We start from the raw sequence: 15,594 nt of genomic DNA, 5'->3' as shown, positions 1-15,594 counted from the left end.
GTATTCTGTGGATTTGGGGTGGAGAGTTCTGTAAATGTCTATCAGGTTTGCTTGCTCCAGGTCTGAGTTCAAGCCCTGGATATCCTTGTTGATTTTCTGTCTGGTTGATCTGTCTAGTATTGACAGTGGAGTGTTAAAGTCTCCCACTATTATTGTGTGGGAGTCTAAGTCCTTTTGTAAGTCATTAAGAACTTGCCTTATGTATCTGGGTGCTCCTGCATTGGGTCCATATATGTTTAGGATCGTTAGCTCTTCTTGTTGTATTGATCCTTATACCATTATGTAATGGCCTTCTTGTCTCTTTTGATCTTTGTTGCTTTAAAGTCTATTTTATCAGAGATGAGATTTGCAACTCCTGCTTTTTTTTGCTTTCCATTAGCTTGGTAAATCTTCCTCCATCCCTTTATTTTGAGCCTTTGTGTATCCTTGCATGTGAGATGGGTTTCCTGGATACAGCACACTGATGGGTTTTGGATTTTTATCCAATCTGCCAGTCTGTGTCTTTTGATTGGTGCATTTAGTCCGTTTACATTTAGGGTTAATATTGTTATGTGTGAATTTGATACTGCCATTTTGATGCTAAGTGGCTGTTTTGCCCGTTAGTTGTTGTAGATTCTTCATTATGTTGAAGCTCTTTAGCATTCAGTGTGATTTTGGAATGGCTGGTACTGGTTGATCCTTTCTATGTGTAGTGCCTCTTTTAGGAGCTCTTGTAAAGCAGGCCTGGTGGTGACAAAATCTCTGAGTACTTGCTTGTTCGCAAAGGATTTTATTTTTCCTTCACTTCTGAAGCTCAGTTTGGCTGGATATGAAATTCTGGGTTGAAAGTTCTTTTCTTTAAGAATGTTGAATATTGGCCCCCACTCTCTTCTGGCTTGTAGTGTTTCTGCCGAGAGATCTGCTGTGAGTCTGATGGGCTTCCCTTTGTGGGTGACCCGACCTTTCTCTCTGGCTGCCCTTAGTATTCTCTCTTTTATTTTAACCCTGTTGAATCTGACGATTATGTGCCTTGGGGTTGCTCTTCTTGCGGAATATATTTGTGGTGTTCTCTGTATTTCCTGCAATTGAGTGTTGGCCTGTCTTGCTAGGTGGGGGAAATTTTCCTGGATGATGTCCTGAAGAGTATTTTCCAGCTTGGATTCATTCTCTTCGTCACATTCTGGTACACCTATCAAACGTAGGTTAGGTCTTTTCACATAGTCCCACATTTCTTGGAGACTTTGTTCATTCCTTTTTGCACTTTTTTCTCTGTTCTTGGTTTCTCGTTTTATTTCATTGAGTTGATCTTCGACTTCAGATATTCTTTCTTCTGCTTGGTCAATTCGGCTATTGAAACTTGTGTTTGCTTCGCGAAGTTCTCGTATTGTGTTTTTCAGCTCCTTTAATTCATTCATATTCCTCTCTAAGTTATCCATTCTTGTTATCATTTCCTCGAATCTTTTTTCAAGGTTCTTAGTTTCTTTGCATTGATTTAATACATGATCTTTTAGCTCACAAAAGTTTCTCATTATCCACCTTCTGAAGTCTAATTCTGTCATTTCGTCACAGTCATTCTTTGTCCAGCTTTGTTCCCTTGCTGGTGAGGAGTTTTGGTCCTTTCTAGGAGGCGAGGTGTTCTGGTTTCAGGTGTTTTCCTCCTTTTTGCGCTGGTTTCTTCCCATCTTTGTGGATTTGTCTGCTGGTCGTTTGCGTAGTTGCTGACTTTTCGATTGGGTCTCTGAGTGGACACCCGGAATGTTGATGATGAAGTATTTCTGTTGCTTGGTTTTCCTTCTACCAGTCCAGCCCCTTTGCTGTACGACTGCTGAGGTCCGCTCCAGACCCTGCTTGTCTGGGGTGCACCTGTAGCAGCTGTGACACAGCGAGGGATGCTACCAGTTTCTTTTTCTGCTATCTTTGTCCCAGGATGATGCCCGCCTAATGTCAGTCTTTTGGATATAGAGGGGTCAGGGAGCTGCTTGAGGAGACAGTTTGTACTTTATACGGGCTTAATTGCTGAGCTGTGCGCTCTGTTGTTCATTCAGGGCTGTTAGGCTGCTATGTTTGATTCTGCTGCAACAGAGCTCATTAAAAAACCCTTTTTTTTTTCTCAAATGCTCTGTGTTGAGGGGTTTGGGCTTTATTTTTGGATGTTCGATGAGGTGTCCTGCCCAGCTAGAAGGCAGACTAGCCACTGTTTGGCTGCCGAGGCTCCGCCGTGCTGTTGTGTGATTTGCCCTGTTCCTGCAGGCTCTGCTGTGGTCTCCGCCATGCCCTGCGGCAGAGTCTCTTCATTGTAGCGTGTTGCCTCAGCAACGGCAGGCTGCGTCAGCAGTGGGCATGTATCTCAGTAGGGACGGGTTGCCTCAGCAACAGCTGGCTGTGTCAGCAGTGGGCGTGTATCTCAGTTGGGGCGGGTTGCCTCAGCAGCGGCTGGCTGCGTCAGCAGTGGGCGTGTATCTCAGTTGGGGCGGGTTGCCTCGGTAGTGGTGGACGCCCCTCCCCCACAGAGCGTCTCGGACCATCTGCTCGGGATAGTTCGAAATCGCGGTTTTTTTCATCCCACTGGGTATCCCAAACGATCTGTCCCTGCAATCCCCTGGGCTGGGCTACTGTCCAAGTCTCGTTCAGTCTCAAGTCCAACCCTCTCAAGTCTCAGGTTGCCGGTTCAACAGGGCACCCGGACACGCACGCCCTGTGGGGATTGCTGGGTAGGGCCTGCCGCCGCCGCCCCGGCTGCCGGCTTCACCAGGCAGCCCTACTGCTTGGCGTCCCGTGTCTTTTTATACTTGGGAGTTTCCCCGTTCTGTGGGCAACAAAGATCAGTCTGTAAATGCAGCTCTGACTCACCGTTTGAGGATTCAACGCGAGCTCCAATCCTGGGTTGTTCTCACAGCGCCATCTTGAGTCCTCTCCCAAAATTAGGCTTTTAAATATAAAAATATAGATTTATTATAAAGCCTCTAGAAAGCAAAGAAAAATAGATTTGAAAAATACCTTGTTTAATCACATAAAGCTAGGCAGAGTTAAATTACTGTTTCCATTTTGGTACATTTTATTTTAATCTTTTCACTATTTTAATGTCCTTTATATCCATAATGGTGATAACATGATGATATATGAACATGTATATATTTTATAAATATATAAAATACATAAATATATCTTTTAAAAATGGTATCTGTAGGCCGGGTGCGGTGGCTCAAGCCTGTAATCCCAGCACTTTGGGAGGCCGAGGCGGGTGGATCACGAGGTCAAGAGATTGAGACCATCCTGGTCAACATGGTGAAACCCCGTCTCTACTAAAAATACAAAAAATTAGCTGGGCTTGGTGGCGCGTGCCTGTAATCCCAGCTACTCAGGAGGCTGAGGCAGGAGAATTGCCTGAACCCAGGAGGCGGAGGTTGTGATGAGCCAAGATCGCGCCATTGCACTCCAGTCTGGGAAACAAGAGCGAAACTCCATCTCAAAAAAAAAAATAATAATAATAATAAAAAATAAAAATGGTATCTGTTTATTTATTATATATAAATATATATCTAATGACTATATATCTACATATCTACTTATATATTTATATATCTCCATGATAGAAGTTGGAAAATACTGAAAACTGTAGAGGAGTTTGGAGAAACAACCTATAATCTCATTATACAGAAATAATTTTCTTCCCTTTTGCTTCTCCACATTCTGGCTTAGATCAAATTTAGAAATGATTTTCTTAACGTTTTTGGTATTGTGTTTTTAGAGTATCAAGATGTTGCTGCATATTCTGATTTTTATGTATAGTTGTGACAGGAACACCCACAAAAATAATTGTTCTAGAAAAGAATTTGTTAACAAATATTTTCTTCCAGGAAGTGGTGTATTAGCGTTTTAAAAGAAACATTTCTGGACGTCAAAGTAGACATTGGGTTTATATCAACAGCTCAATCTTTTTAAAAATGCGCTTTATTTTTAGAGCAGTTTAAAGTTAATAGTGAGGCATAGTGGAAAGTACAGAGAGTTCCTACATTCCCACCTCCCCAAATGCACAGCCTCCTCCACTATCAGCCTTCCTCACTAGAGAGGTACATTTGTTACAATGGATGAACCAACATTGACTTATCACAGTCACCCATAGTTTATAATTGACATTAGGGACCATTCTTGCTGTCGTATATTCAGTGAGTTTTGACAAGGGTGTAATGGCATGTGTCTACCATTATAGTAACACCCAGAGTAGTTTCATTGCCCTAAACATCCTCTATGCTCTGCCCATTTATCCTTCCCCACTTTTCAACCCCCAGCAATCACTGAACGTTTTGATGTCTCTATAGTTTTGCTTTTTCCAGAATGTCATATAGTTGGATTCATATAGTAAGTGGTCATTTAAGATTGGTTTCTTTCACTTAGTAGTATGTATTTGAGTTTCCTCTGTCTTTTAATGGCTTCATAGCTCACGTGCTTTTCTTCTGCAACAAAAGCCACATTCAAAGATTATTGCTTTCATTGCTGAATAATATTCCACTGTGTAGATGTACAGGTTTGTTTATCCAGGCACTTATGAGTCTAACCTGGATTCCTTGTCTCTTTTGAAGACACTTTGATGCACGGATGGCTGTTCAAATTGATGTTTCTGTGAAGGAATAAGTGCTGAAAAGTTCTGTTTTGCCATTTTGTCCATGGCATTCTTCTCTGTTAACTGAAAAATATTTTTACTGAATAACATATAGTAAAAAATTGTCAGACCCTTGGCTTAGCTCTGGAAGTTTCTCCTTTAGAGCAAGTTCCTTTCATAGTTCTGTATAGAAAGACTATAGTTGTAAAATGTTGGTAGAGATGGTATTTTGTGTGTAGAATTAAGGAATGATTACACATAAATGTTTAGTGGACAGTAAACATTTGTGAGTAATCTGTTCTTACACACAAAAAGAAGGTCTATAGCTTTAGAAAAGGGAAAATTATCAAGGTTATTCAGACAGTATAAAATGAGTTGAGAAAATTGAAGGGAATGTTTATACTTGAATGAGACCTCATGGAGAAAGACAAAATAAGGAAGACATGGGAGAATATTTGCATTCTCGGAACCACAAAAGTGAGGAAAGCCAAGAGCACAGCTGGAGTTGCACCAGATCAAGTAGACATTCCATCAGAGCCTGAACTGAGAATGCACCATTCCTAGTCACCTTGATAACAGCCCCATTTTCTGTTAATAATACTCTATGAGAAAAATCTTGCAAAAATAGTCAGAAAAGGCAGAGTCACATGCGGTTCAGTGTGTTCTACCTTGGCAGACGGTCTTAGGAGGAGTTTTGGAAGGATCGTGCTGCAGGCAATGGATGAGATAATAATGAGAAATTTTCCAGCTCTGTATAAAAAGGCAAGCGAAATATATGCTTGTGAATTTTTGGCTGCTTTTTTATGCTGTCTTTTCAGATCAATTTTATCCCAGTTAATGTGAATATAAACTCTGATTGTTATGGTTATCTCTCGTGGGGTGTCTATTATTTTGTCAGAAATTATATCAGGAACTTTATATAAATCACTAAATTACACATTTCCAAGCTGCATATGAATTAGGTATTACTATGATCATTTTACAGATGAAGAAGATGAGACTCAGAGCAATACATAAATTGCCCAAGGTCAGAGAGCAAGTAAGTACCAGAAATAAAAGCCAGATAAATCTAATTCCCATATCCTTGCTCTTTCAATGATGTTTCAGAATTGATTACAAAAAGAACCATTCTGTGTGCTCAGGATAATTTACTACCTACTAAATTTAATCATAGGGAAGTCTTATGAACAGGATAGAGTATGCAGTTAAGATAAAATTTGAGAGGAAAAAATTAAATTAAAATAGTACATAACCAATGATCAGAATATTCTCTCAGTATTTTAGAAATTTATGTAAGAATAAACTAGATACTGATAAAAAATTCACATTCTTTTTTTTTTTAATTTTTTATTGGATTATAGGTTTTGGGGTACATGAGCAGAGCATGCAAGACAGTTGCGTAGGTACACACATGGCAGTGTGCTTTGCTTTGCTTCTCCCCTTCACCCACATTTGGCATTTCTCCCCAGGCTATCCCTCCCTACCTCCCCCTCCCACTGGCCCTCCCCTTTTCTCCCCAATAGACCCCAGTGTTTAGTACTCCCCTTTCTGTGTCCATGTGTTCTCATTTTTCATCACCCACCTATGAGTGAGAATATGCGGTGTTTCATTTTCTGTTCTTGTGTCAGTTTGCTGAGGATGATGTTTTCCAGATTCATCCATGTCCCTACAAACGACACGAACTCATCATTTCTGATTGCTGCATTATATTCCATGGTGTATATGTGCCACATTTTTCCAATCCAGTCTATTATCAATGGGCATTTGGGTTGATTCCAGGTCTTTGCTATTGTAAACAGTGCTGCAATGAACATTCGTGTACATGTGTCCTTATAGTAGAACGATTTATAGTCTTTTGGATATATACCCAGTAATGGGATTGCTGGGTCAAATGGAATTTCTATTTCTAAGGCCTTGAGGAATCGCCACACTGTCTTCCACAACGGTTGAACTAATTTACACTCCCACCAACAGTGTAAAAGTGTTTTTTTTCTCCACATCCTCTCCAGCATCTGTTGTCTCCAGATTTTTTAATGATCACCATTCTAACTGGCGTGAGATGGTATCTCAATGTGGTTTTGATTTGCATCTCTCTGATGACCAGTGACGATGAGCATTTTTTCATATGATTGTTGGCCTCATATATGTCTTCTTTCGTAAAGTATCTGTTCATATCCTTTGCCCACTTTCGAATGGGCTTGTTTGTTTTTTTCCTGTAAATCTGCTTGAGTTGTTTGTAAATTCTGGATATCAGCCCTTTGTCAGATGGGTAGACTGCGAAAATTTTTTCCCATTCTGTTGGTTGCCGATCCACTCTAGTGACTGTTTCTTTTGCCGTGCAGAAGCTGTGGAGTTTCATTAGGTCCCATTTGTCTATTTTGGCTTTTGTTGCCAATGCTCTTGGTGTTTTGTTCATGAAGTCCTTGCCTACTCCTATGTCCTGGATAGTTTTGCCTAGATTTCCTTCTAGGGTTTTTATGGTGCCAAGTCTTATGTTTAAGTCTTTAATCCATCTGGAGTTAATTTTAGTGTAAGGTGTCAGGAAGGGGTCCAGTTTCTGCTTTCTGCACATGGCTAGCCAGTTTTCCCAACACCATTTGTTAAACATGGAATCCTTGCCCCATTGCTTGTTTTTGTCAGGTTTATCAAAGATTGTATATTTGTATGTATGTTGTGTTGCCTCCGGTGCCTCTGTTTTGTTCCATTGGTCTATATCTCTGTTTTGGTACCAGTACCATGCTGTTTTGATTACTGTAGCCTTGTAGTATAGTTTGAAATCCGGTAGTGTGATGCCCCCCGCTGTGTTCTTTTTGCTTAGAATTGACTTGGCTATGTGGGCTCTCTTTTGGTTCCATATGAAGTTCACGGTGGTTTTTTCCAGTTCTGTGAAGAAAGTCAATGGTAGCTTGATGGGGATAGCGTTGATTCTGTAAATTACTTTGGGCAGTATAGCCATTTTCACGATATTAATTCTTCCTAACCATGAACATGGAATGTTTCTCCATCTGTTTGTGTCCTCTCTGATTTTGTTGAGCAGTGGTTTGTAGTTCTCCTTGAAGAGGTCCCTTACGTTCCTTGTGAGTTGTATTCCAAGGTATTTTATTCTTTTTGTAGCAATTGCGAATGGCAGTTCGCTCTTGATTTGGCTTTCTTTAAGTCTGTTATTGGTGTAGACGAATGCTTGTGATTTTTGCACATTGATTTTATATCCTGAGACTTTGCTGAAGTTGTTTATCAGTTTCAGGAGTTTTTGGGCTGAGGCGATGGGGTCTTCTAGGTATACTATCATGTCGTCTGCAAATAGAGACAATTTGGCTTCCACCTTTCCTATTTGAATACCCTTTATTTCTTTTTCTTGCCTGATTGCTCTGGCTAGAACTTCCAGTACTATATTGAATAGGAGTGGTGAGAGAGGGCATCCTTGTCTAGTACCAGATTTCAAAGGGAATGCTTCCAGTTTTTGCCCATTCAGTATGATATTGGCTGTTGGTTTGTCATAAATAGCTTTTATTACTTTGAGATACGTTCCATCGATACCGAGTTTATTGAGTGTTTTTAGCATAAAGGGCTGTTGAATTTTGTCAAATGCCTTCTCTGCGTCAATTGAGATAATCATGTGGTTTTTGTTTTTGGTTCTGTTTATGTGGTGAATTACGTTGATAGACTTGCGTATGTTGAACCAGCCTTGCATCCCTGGGATGAATCCTACTTGATCATGATGAATAAGTTTTTTGATTTGCTGTTGCAATCGGCTTGCCAATATTTTATTGAAGATTTTTGCATCTATGTTCATCATGGATATTGGCCTGAAGTTTTCTTTTCTCGTTGGGTCTCTGCCGGGTTTTGGTATCAGGATGATGTTGGTCTCATAAAATGATTTGGGAAGGATTCCCTCTTTTTGGATTGTTTGAAATAGTTTTAGAAGGAATGGTACCAGCTCCTCCTTGTGTGTCTGGTAGAATTCGGCTGTGAACCCGTCTGGACCTGGGCTTTTTTTGTGAGGTAGGCTCTTAATTGCTGCCTCAACTTCAGACCTTGTTATTGATCTATTCATAGTTTCAGCTTCCTCCTGGTTTAGGCTTGGGAGGACACAGGAGTCCAGGAATTTATCCATTTCTTCCAGGTTTACTAGTTTATGTGCATAGAGTTGTTTGTAATATTCTCTGATGATGGTTTGAATTTCTGTGGAATCTGTGGTGATTTCCCCTTTATCATTTTTTATTGCATCTATTTGGTTGTTCTCTCTTTTCTTTTTAATCAATCTGGTTAGTGGTCTGTCTATTTTGTTGATCTTTTCAAAAAACCAGCTCTTGGATTTATTGATTTTTTGAAGGGTTTTTCGTGTCTCAATCTCCTTCAGCTCAGCTCTGATCTTAGTAATTTCTTGTCTTCTGCTGGGTTTTGAGTTTTTTTTGATCTTGCTCCTCTAGCTCTTTCAATTTTGATGATAGGGTGTCAATTTTGGATCTCTCCATTCTCCTCATATGGGCACTTATTGCTATATACTTTCCTCTAGAGACTGCTTTAAATGTGTCCCAGAGGTTCTGGCACGTTGTGTCTTCATTCTCATTGGTTTCGAAGAACTTCTTTATTTCTGCCTTCATTTCATTGTTTACCCAGTCAACATTCAAGAGCCAGTTGTTCAGTTTCCATGAAGCTGTGCGGTTCTGGGTCGGTTTCTGAATTCTGAGTTCTAACTTGATTGCACTATGGTCTGAGAGGCTGTTTGTTATGATTTCAGTTGTTTTGCATTTGTTGAGCAGTGCTTTACTTCCAATTATGTGGTCAATTTTAGAGTAGGTGTGATGTGGTGCTGAGAAGAATGTGTATTCTGTGGATTTGGGGTGGAGAGTTCTGTAAATGTCCACCAGGTTTGCTTGCTCCAGGTCTGAGTTCAAGCCCTGGGTATCCTTGTTGATTTTCTGTCTGGTTGATCTGTCTAGTATTGACAGTGGAGTGTTAAAGTCTCCCACTATTATTGTGTGGGAGTCTAAGTCCTTCTGTAAGTCATTAAGAACTTGCCTTATGTATCTGGGTGCTCCTGTGTTGGGTCCATATATGTTTAGGATCGTTAGCTCTTCTTGTTGTATCGATCCTTTTACCATTATGTAATGGCCTTCTTTGTCTCTTTTGATCTTTGTTACTTTAAAGTCTATTTTATCAGAGATGAGAATTGCAACTCCTGCTTTTTTTTTTGCTTTCCATTAGCTTGGTAAATCTTCCTCCATCCCTTTATTTTGAGCCTTTGTGTATCCTTGCATGTGAGATGGGTTTCCTGGATACAGCACACTGATGGGTTTTGGATTTTTATCCAATTTGCCAGTCTGTGTCTTTTGATTGGTGCATTTAGTCCGTTTACATTTAGGGTTAATATTGTTATGTGTGAATTTGATACTGCCATTCTGATGCTAAGTGGCTGTTTTGCCTGTTAGTTATTGTAGATTCTTCATTATGTTGAAGCTCTTTAGCATGCAGTGTTATTTTGGAATGGCTGGTACTGGTTGATCCTTTCTATGTGTAGTGCCTCTTTTAGGAGCTCTTGTAAAGCAGGCCTGGTGGTGACAAAATCTCTGAGTACTTGCTTGTTCGCAAAGGATTTTATTCTTCCTTCACTTCTGAAGCTCAGTTTGGCTGGATATGAAATTCTGGGTTGAAAGTTCTTTTCTTTAAGAATGTTGAATATTGGCCCCCACTCTCTTCTGGCTTGTAGTGTTTCTGCCGAGAGATCTGCTGTGAGTCTGATGGGCTTCCCTTTGTGGGTGACCCGACCTTTCTCTCTGGCTGCCCTTAGTATTCTCTCCTTTATTTCAACCCTGTTGAATCTGACGATTATGTGCCTTGGGGTTGCTCTTCTTGCGGAATATCTTTGTGGTGTTCTCTGTATTTCCTGCAATTGAGTGTTGGCTTGTCTTGCTAGGTGGGGGAAATTTTCCTGGATGATGTCCTGAAGAGTATTTTCCAGCTGGGATTCATTCTCTTCATCCCCTTCTGGTACACCTATCAAACGTAGGTTAGGTCTTTTCACATAGTCCCACATTTCTTGGAGACTTTGTTCATTCCTTTTTGCGCTTTTTTCTCTGATCTTGGTTTCTCGTTTTATTTCATTGAGTTGGTCTTCGACTTCAGATATTCTTTCTTCTGCTTGGTCAATTCGGCTATTGAAACTTGCGTTTGCTTTGCGAAGTTCTCGTATTGTGTTTTTCAGCTCCTTTAATTCATTCATATTCCTCTCTAACGTATCCATTCTTTTTATCATTTCCTCGAATCTTTTTTCAAATCTTTTTTCAAGGTTCTTAGTTTCTTTGCATTGATTTAATACATGATCTTTTAGCTCACAAAAGTTTTTCATTATCCATCTTCTGAAGTCTAATTCCGTCATTTCGTCACAGTCATTCTCCGTCCAGCTTTGTTCCCTTGCTGGTGAGGAGTCTTGGTCCTTTCTAGGAGGCGATGTGTTCTGGTTTTGGGTGTTTTCCTCCTTTTTGTGCTGGTTTCTTTTCATCTTTGTGGATTTGTCCGCTGGTCGTCTGCGTAGTTTCTGACTTTTCGTTTGGGTCTCTGAGTGGACACCCAGAATGTTGATGATGAAGTATTTCTCTTGCTTGGTTTTCCTTCTACCAGTCTAGCCCCTTCGCTGTATGACTGTTGAGGTCCGCTCCAGACCCTGCTTGTCTGGGGTGCACCTCTAGTAGCCGTGGCACAGCGAGGGATGCTACCAGTTTCTTTTTCTGCTCTCTTTGTCCCAGGATGATGCCTGCCTAATGACAGTCTTTTGGATATAGAGGGGTCAGGGAGCTGCTTGAGGAGACAGTTTTTACTTTATAGGGGTTTAATTGCTGAGCTGTGCACTCTGTTGTTCATTCAGGGCTGTTAGGCTGCTATGTTTGATTCTGCTGCAACACAGCTCATTAAACAACCCTTTTTTTTTTCTCAAATGCTCTGTGTTGAGGGGTTTGGGCTTTATTTTTGGATGTCCGATCAGGTGTCCTGCCCAGCTCAAAGGCAGACTAGCCACTGTTTGGCTGCTGAGGCTTCGCCCTGCTGTTGTGTGATTCGCGCTGTTCCTGCCGGCTCTGCTGTGGTCTCCGCCACGCCCTGCGGTGGAGTCTCTTCATTGTAGCGTGTTGCCTCAGCAACGGCAGGCTGTGTCAGCAGTGGGCGTGTATCTCAGTAGGGACGGGTTGCCTCGGCAACGGCTGGCTGCGTCAGCAGTGGGCGTGTATCTCAGTTGGGGCGGGTTGCCTCGGCAACGGCTGGCTGCCTCAGCAGTGGGCGTGTATATCAGTTGGGGCAGGTTGCCTCCGTAGTGGTGGACGCCCCTCCTTCACAGAGCGTCTCGGACCGTCTGCCCGGGATAGTTTGAAATCGCGGTTTTGTTCGTCCCACTGGGTATCCCAAATGATCTGTACCTGCAATCCCCTGGGCTGGGCTACTGTGCAAGTCTCGTTCAGTCTCAAGTCCAGCCCTCTCAAGTCTCAGGTTGCCGGTTCAACAAGGCACCCGGACAAGCGCGCCCTGTGGGGATTGCTGGGTAGGACCGGTCGCCGCCGCCCCGGCTGCCGGCTTCGCCAGGCAGACCTACTGCCTGGCGTAGCCGCCGCCCCGGCTGCCGGCTTCGACAGGCAGACCTACTGCCTGGCGTCTCGTGTCTTTTTATACTTGGGAGTTTCCCCGTTCTGTGGGCAACAAAGATCAGTCTGGAAATGCAGCACTGACTCACCGTTTGCGAATTCAACGCGGGCTCCAATCCTGGGTTGTTCTCACAGCACCATCTTGAGTCCCCTCCTGTCAAAAATTCACATTCTTTATGCAAAAATCTTGTAAGTAGCTACTGTTAAAGAGAGGATATTATTTACCTAGAAGAAAGTGGGGTTGTCAACCACTATATAACCATTCGTGGGGTGAATGTCTTTTTTATTTTAGGCCTCTGGCTGATGGATCCAAGAGGTAGATAGGTGATGTCAAAATATTCTCTTTTATAGGTAATTACAATTTACAATGGAAGATACAGAGGCCACAAGGTAGTAGAGTTGAGTTATATTAACAGAAAACCTTGTTAGAGAAAAGAACCACCTCTCACTATCATGTTCAATGGCAAAGATTAATAGAAGGTACAGCAAAATGGACACACATGCGAGTATACCCACATTGATATCGGAAGTAACTTTTTTCTTATATACTATGAATCATATCCCAGAATATACTCATAATGTGTACACTTATTGGGATATTACAATCAACATACAAAATATGTACCATATGTACATTGACTGTGATGTTCATATGTGTACACAATACAGATGTACAAAAAATGTACATAATCTGTACAATATGTACATTTATATGTACATAATGTGTGCACAATAGGTATGTACATAATGTGTACAATATGTAAATATATTGTAATATTACAATGATTTCATATAATCACAACAGCATATATAATCACAATACACATATAATACATAATATCAATATAAATGTACATATTGCACACATATACATTTACATTTATTGTGATATTACGCTATGTACACATGTACATCATGCACACGTGCAGATTTGCGGTATATACACGTGTACATAAGTGTGCACAGTATGTACATATGTACACTACACATGTTCATATAATGTAGATATGTACCTTCTGTACAGGAGTACACAATATGTACAATATGTACACATATATACTAGGTACACATATAGGTGTATAACCACTTTGGTAACCGGAGAGATTTCTATCTAATATACTAAATATAAAATCCCAGAATGTAGTCATAGTGTGTACATTTATTGTCGTATTGTGATAAATGTATTAAATAGGCACAATCTGTAGATGTACTCTGCTGTACATAGGTGTACACAATGCACATGTACAAAAAATGTACATAATCTGTAAAATATGTACCTATATATTTCTATAATGTGTACACAATGCATAGGTACATAATGTGTGCACTATGCACATTCCTTAAAATATCAGTGATAAAATATATAAAATCACAGTAAGATATATAATCACACTAATACATATATATCGTGTAATATCACCAAAAAGTACGTATTGTACACATTAGGTATGTATTAGGTACATATGTATAGTGCACATATTATGAAAATATATATGTATCATGATAACACCGTATGTACACATATACAAATATGTGCCTACTATTTAAACAATGTACACATGCAGAAATAGGTGCAAACTACATACCTATGCACAGCAGGCTATTACTACAGTTCCTCTCGTAGCAGCCTCAATGCCCACGCTGGCTGCTTAAAGACCCCCTGGCTAGGGGGCTGTACCCACAGCCCCCGCCAGAGGGCCCATAACAGCTACCAGGCCCACACTGGCTGCTTAGGGACCCCCTGCCTAGGGCGCTGTGCCCACAGCTGCTGGGGCCCGGCTATTTTGAAAATGTGGTGTAATATGATACTGGCAACCATATCACACAGAAATGATAATGTTATTGTGGTTCTTTACATATTGGGCAATAGTTCTAGTTACACATTTGGCATATTGACAAAAATGTCATCCTCACCCCATTGACATTAGAATTGAAAGCATAGGAGGGTTTCACCCCTTGCAATGTTTAATTCAATATAATTGTTTTCTTGTTTACATTAGTGACCATATCAGAGCACGGTGTACACCTCTTGCAGTATTCAGAGTATTTCTCTATGGGCAGCAACATTTTTCTCTCCTTATCTGGATATTAGAAAGAATATCACAGGACCGGCTTACAACGCCAGTCACATCGTGAGCAATGTCATCTGTAATCCCCTAGTTATTAAGAACAATGTAACGGGGGTCTTGTGTGCTTTTGGAGATATTTGGAGTAATATTCTTTTAGTTTCTGGATATTAGAAACAATACTACAGTGGTGGTGTACACTTCCTGCGATATTAAGAGTATACTCATCCTTTGTCCCTGGGATATTAGGAACTACATCACAGAAGCATTGCACTTTGCCTATAATATTGGAACAATCACAGAGTGTACACCTTCTTTCATTGTGAGAGAAATACCTACTTAGGATATGATGGATAATATCACAAAATGGACACACATGGGTATATACCCACTGTGATAATGGAAGTCATTTTTATCTAATATACTAAAAGTCATAACCCAGAAAAAACTCATAATGTGTACACTTATTGGGATATTACACTCAATGTACAGAATATGTAACATATGTACATTGACTGTGATGTACATACATGTACACAATACAGATGTACAATAAATGTACATAAACTGTATCATTTGTACGAATATATGTACAAAATGTGCACACAATGGGTATGCACATAATGTGTACAATATGTACATTTATTGTAATATCACAATGTTATATAATCACAACTGCATATAAAACCACAATGCACATGTAATATGTAATAGCAATATAAATGTACATATTGCAAACATTATGTACATTTACATTTATTGTGATATGATATGTAAACATGTACATCATGTACCCATTATGTACAGATGCACAATATATGCAAGTGTACATATGTGGGTACAGTATGTACATATGTACACTACACATGTGTACATATAATGTAGATATGTACCTTCTGTACCCAAGTACATTCTATGCACAATATGTACACATATAAACTATGTACACACCTGGGTGTACAACCACTTTGGTAACCGGAGAAATTTCTATCTAATATACAAAATATAATAATTCAGAATGTAGTAATAGTGTGTACATTTATTGGCATATTGCAATAAATGTATAAAATAGGTACAATCTGTACATTTACCCTGCTGTACATATGTGTACACAATGCACATGTACAAAAATGTACATACTCTGTAAAATATGTACCTACATATTTCTATAATGTGTAAACAATGTATAGGTACATAATGTGTACACTATGCACATTCCTTAAAATATCAGTGATAAAATATATATAATCAAAATAACACATATAATCACAGTAATATATATATATCATGTAATATCACAAAAAAGTACATATTGTAC

General features: G+C 40.1%; 1 long non-coding RNA gene across 2 annotated transcripts in view; it reads right to left on the bottom strand.

Moving 5' to 3' along the window:
- LOC144579738 (uncharacterized) overlaps positions 1-15,594 on the bottom strand; it is a 203,733-nt gene that overhangs the window by 30,853 nt on the left and 157,286 nt on the right. Inside the window, exons 3-4 of one of the 2 annotated variants that reach the window (XR_013527968.1) lie at positions 12,300-12,364; positions 2,830-2,905 (exon numbers count right to left, since the gene is read on the bottom strand). This is a non-coding gene — a long non-coding RNA (uncharacterized LOC144579738). Of the gene's footprint in view, positions 1-1,265; positions 2,906-12,299; positions 12,365-15,594 lie in introns of those variants that run through there. The other variant, XR_013527967.1, reaches the window with a different exon arrangement.

The sequence above is a fragment of the Callithrix jacchus genome, chromosome 16 (genome assembly GCF_049354715.1).
Source record: "Callithrix jacchus isolate 240 chromosome 16, calJac240_pri, whole genome shotgun sequence".
Lineage (NCBI taxonomy): Eukaryota > Metazoa > Chordata > Mammalia > Primates > Cebidae > Callithrix > Callithrix jacchus.
This window is presented reverse-complemented; position numbering and strand designations above follow the sequence as displayed.